Source organism: Mus caroli, unplaced genomic scaffold, assembly GCF_978045245.1.
Source record: "Mus caroli unplaced genomic scaffold, Mus_caroli_1 scaffold_2, whole genome shotgun sequence".
In the NCBI taxonomy this organism is placed as follows: Eukaryota; Metazoa; Chordata; class Mammalia; order Rodentia; family Muridae; genus Mus; species Mus caroli.
In genome coordinates, this window is record NW_028227257.1 from 28339267 (window position 1) to 28344852 (window position 5586).

Consider the following 5586-nt stretch of genomic DNA (forward strand, 5'->3'; position numbering starts at 1 on the left):
CCAATGCTATCCCAAAAGTCCCCCATACCCTCCCCCCCCCGCTCCCCTACCCACCCATTCCCACTTTTTGGCCCTGGCGTTCCCCTGTACTGGGGCATATAAAGTTTTCGATGTATTTACTTTTAAAAAACTCGTTTTATTTTGTCTTCATGTACATATGTGCACCACATGTGTGCCTGGTGCCCTTGAAGGTCAGATCCCCTGGAACTGCAGATACAGATGTCGTGAAGCACTGTGTGGTTGCTAAGAATTGAATGTATGTATCTATGTCCTATAGTCCTCTGCAAGAGCAGCAAGTGCTCATAACTGCTGCTGAGCCATCTCTCCAGCCTCTAATATTACTTCTAAAAATATATTCACTGAGTGTAATTAGTGCTGCCCGTAGGCAGTGGGCATGGGTGTGGGGGTAACCCCTGGAGCACTCTCGATCTACCATGAACCATACTCCTAAAGACAACTCACTGTCCCTCTAGTAGCAGCTATGAACCTGTAATTTGTTCTTCAGGATGGAGGTTCATATGTCCATCCTGGGCCATGCATGCTTGCTTTGTGCATGTGTGTGTATCACGTTTGGCACCTTAACCAGTGGCTACACCACTGAAGAAAATGTGTTTCCCTCTCTCAGAATCATTAACTACATTTGGGTGCTCAAATGTAGTGTGGTGGTGACCTGAGCCCTTCTCCTTGGCAAATATTACTTGCCTATGAATCTTCAGGAAGGAGTTGGGAACTGTCTCTCCATGACAGGATGTTGCTGTGCTCCACCTAGTGCATGCCATTACAGTTGCTATGAGTGTAACAGTGCCACAACCATATTATGCCTGGAAGCCACTGTTGTACAGCACCTAACCCTTCCTCTGCTCTATTTCTTAAAAATGTATGCGCTGTCACTAGTAATGTTTCCTTCCCGATGAAATTCCTGAAGACTTTATTTTGGGATTTACCACTTTCATATAGATAACGTATCCATACTTTTAATCTGTAAACTTTCCTATTATTTCCCCTCTCATATGTACAAAATTTGTGTGTGTTCCATAGTAAATATACCAACACTTGGAAGCCAAACAATGTGGTAAAGGCTGAGATTTGTCATTGTGATAAAAATTTAACTTTATTCTTACTTAACCCTTACTGGCTGGCTATGTGAGATATGTAGATGTGGTTTAATTACAAATAAGAGGGGAATATATAAAAGGGATTTTTTGTTTAAAAAGATGGATTATTTACTATTTTGCTTATATTTTTAGATTTAGATAATTTGGTATACTTTTCATTGTTTTAAGTAAATGCAACTCAAAACAATAAAAACCAACCATAGTCCTCCAGAAGTTACTTGAGGTACTTTGAACAAATTACTAAACTATCAAAACAATAAAAAGTTAACAGTATGTAAATTTAATCAGAATATCATTTGTTCTGACTAATTAATTAAATGGTATAGGGCTTTCCTTTGAATCTTGTACTGTTTTATTTATATGGAGCGATTAGACTATTCATCTACAATTTGGAAGTAAAGTTTAACACAAAATGAAACCAGTAAAGCATGTATCACTCACTAGCAATAAATTGGAATTTGTTCCGGAATTACCTTATGAAAAACACTAACTGATCCATGGTTCTCAGCTAGAGCAAATAAAAGCACCGAACAAAACTGTTCAAGAAGATTGAAGCAATCGTCCTAAGGTCTGCACCCACTGGAGAACTCACTGACTGATGAGCTTGCCCGTGATCTCTAGGAAGACAAAAGAATAAACAGTGATGTGAAATGACTGGAAGATGCCAAGCTCCTAAAGATAGTGAGACACCAGCTGGTTCCCATGATGGGGAACTTCCCATGATGGATAGTACCTGGTTTGGTGATTCTCTAGCAGGATATACAGGACTCAGCACAGAGCTACACCTGGGTAGATTTATTACTGAGGAATGGAGGGTGCATCCATCTGAGGAAAAGACAGCCAAGACTTAAAGGTCTGCTTCAGAGCCTCATAGGATATGCTTAATTTCACTGGCAGTGAGTTGTGACAACATAGGTGACATGTGAACCTGTGAAGAACATTAGAAAGCAATGCAGGGCCCAGACACAAGCCACATTGATTGTGTGCACAGCTTACAGTGTGCACCACTTTTATCAGTGAATGGTTGGAAACTTCCTGAAAACCATTTTCTCAGGTGCCAGGTTAAACCAAGTTTGTAACAGCCAGATGTTGGAGGACAGTGTACTTAGTGCTTTGAGTGTTCATGAACAGATTGGGTAGTCCTAGATTATCCCTTAAGTGCTAGGAAATAGGGTGAAGTCCACCGTCCTTGGCATCTTCCTCTTGATAAATGATAGGCAGGGGATGGAAGTTTGTTCATGGTACTGGCAGAAAGAAGTCTGACTACAATCAAATCATGGAAGATGGATTTATATTTAGATTTATTTTACAATAATTTTTTTTTGGTTTTTAGAGACAAGGTTTCTCTGTGTAGGCCTGTGTAGTAGTACTGGAACTCACTCGGTAGACCAGGCTGGCCTCAAACTCAGAAATCCGCCTGCCTCTGCCTCCCAAGAGCTGAGATTAAAGGCAAGCACCACCACGCCCAGCTATTTTACGATAATTTTAAACTGTGAATTTATTTCATTTGTTTTGCACGTTTCCACAGGTCTCTTTGGTGGAAGAATCCATGATTTAGTAGTGAAAATCATGAATCTTTGCTTTTTCATCTGTAAGTATTTTTGGCTTAAAGCAGAGGAGATAAAAGTGGAGTGGCTCACAATTGACTTTTGAGGCCATGTATTTATTCAAAAAGAATGTCTAATCCTAGAAATGATTCACCATATTGCAGGGAGAGAGGTGATGGTGGGCTCTGCAACAAGCATATGCATTCTTCAAGGTTTGTAGTCCTTCTGGTCGCTGTTTGTAGAATACTGTCTTCTGAGAATAACTGCCACCACCCTCATCACAGTTGTCACTGCTTGCTGGAGAGCCTCAGTATCAGGCTTGGGGACAATAGTCTTGCCCTAATAGAAGAGTTGGTGAGAGTCATGGGACCTTCCCTTGAGATTCCAACTATAACATCTTATACATCTCAGGTGTTCATATGTAATTCCTCCTATTTTCCAGTGTTATTTAGTGTTACTATGTTGTTTTCATTTGTGATAGGTCTTACCATGTTCCCCAGAGTAGTTCAAACTCTTGGGCTAACATGATCCCTCTTGCATAGCCTCCTGCAAAGGTGCACATTCCACACTACTGTGCCTAACTGTTCTTTCCATCTTTTTGCTCAAGATGTCCAAGACTTTCAGACAGCTTCCTAATAAAGTCATTGGGGTGGATTTTGCTCTTTTACTTTGCTTTTCTGGATGCAAGGATCCAGCTGACAGAAACAAGTTTACAGGGATCACCACACAGAATATGAATCACCATGCTTGGGGATTTTGTTGCTCTGGGAATCATCACTGAATTCTTTTTGTAAGTAGTTTACCTACCAAAAACAATAGGCCCAGTATCCCAAAGATCACTATTTAAGTGAGTCTCCTTGGCCACAGCTTCTATCATAGTGCAGCAAGTCTCCAAATTAACAGGAACTCAAGGAATTTCTGCCCCCACAGCCTTATGAGTATAAGATTCATTAAAGTGTGAGTCTTCCCCACTGGGTATGGGGTACACACCTTCACAAACACCAGACCTGACTTTTAGAATCCCTAGAATTCAGCCTTAGGCCTGTCAGACCCTGACTCTGGGTAGCTCACTACCAGATGCAGACTTTCTCCCTTTACCCCAGTACTGCTGTCTGGAGTCTGGAAACTGTAGAAGCCAGGCCATATCATACAGGACACTCCTTTCTCTAGTCCCATGCTTCACCAGCGGCCAAGGCCAGAGTCTGGACCAGGCTTGGATTCCTTGAGCCTCACTGGAGTTGGCTACCCTGAACACTTCCCCCTCCCTAGCTAACCAGTCCCACAGTGACACAAAAATCTGAACTTTTTATCCCCCGTATGCTTCAGCCACTGGCCAATAGGACACTGTGTTCACACAACCTGCTTCATCTGTGCTTCCCATGTGGTTCATGCCCATGGTCCCACTAACAAGATATCAGCAGACACCCCAGCAAGAGCCCACACCTTTGCTGAAAGCTATCAAACTCGCAGAGTAGGTAGTGATCATGGCTTGCTAGGCATCACCAAAAGAATATAACTAGTTTTCACTCAGAAATCACTAAGCCACCAGTGAAGGTAGCAAGTGGACTGCCACCGCAGCCACCACCCTTCCTCTTCCCATGCCTTATGAGCACAAAACTCAGGATAAGATTGGCATCAGTAGCCAGATGTTTCACTCATCTCCCTCCCTCCCCTGAGGTTGGAGAAAAGGGGGCTAAGTTATCAGCTCTTATTACCCTGTCTTTCCATTGAGAAATTATACAAGCCTCTACCAGATATGTTACTCCTACACACACACATATGCACACGTTTGCATGTATGCACAAAGGCATACGTACACGTACACACTCCCCAAAGCAGCCCTATCCTTGATGGGGATGTATTACACCTCCCTTTTCATTTCTGATTTTTTAAATTAGTCTCTGTGCCCTCTAGTTAGTCTGGCTAAGGGTTTATCTATTTAGTTGAAGTTTTCAAAGAACCAGTTCCAGGTTTGGTTGAAATTTTTTTTTTATTTAGTTCTTTTGGTTTCCACTTGGTTAATTTCAGTCCTGAGTTTGATTATTTTTCCTGACACCTACTCCTCTTGGGTGAATTTGCTTCCTTTTGTTCTAGAGCATTTAGGTGTGCTGTCAGGCTGCTAGTGTATGCTCTCTCCAGTTTCTTTTTGGAGACACTTAGAGCCATGAGTTTTCCCCCTTAGCACTGCTTTCATTGTGTCCCATAAGTTTGGATATGTTGTGACTTCATTTTCACTAAACTTTAAAAAGTCTTTAATTTTTTTCTTTATTTCTTCCTTGACCAAGTTATCATTGAGTAGAGTGTTATTCAGCTTCTATGTGTATGTGGGCTTGCTATTGTTTATGTTGTTATTGAAAACCAACCTTAGTTCGTGGTGATCTGATAGGATGCATGAGATTATTTCAATCTTCTTGTATCTACTGAGGCCTGTTTTGTGACTGATTATATGGTCAGTTTTGGAGAAGGTACCATGAGGAGCTGAGAAGAAGGTATCTTCTTTTGCTTTAGGATGAAATCCATAACTTCTGTTAGTTTCACTGTGTCTGTTTTGTTTCTGTTTCCATGATCTGTCCATTGCTGAGAGTGGGGTGTTGAAGTCTCCCACTATTATTCTGTGTGATGCAATGTGTGCTTTGAGCTTTTGTAAAGCTTCTTTTATGAATGTGTGTGCCCTTGCATTTGGAGCATAGATGTTAAGAATAGAGAGTTCATCATAGATTTTTCCTTTGATGAGTATGAAGTGTCTTTCCTTATCTTTTTTGATAACTTTAGGTTGAAAATTGATTTTATTCAATATTAGAATGGCTACTCCAGCTTGTTTCTTGGGACCATTTGCTTGGAGGATTGTTTTCTAGCCTTTTACTCTGAGGTAGTGTGTGTCTTTGTCCCTGAGGTGGGTTTCCTGTATGCAGCAAAATATTGAG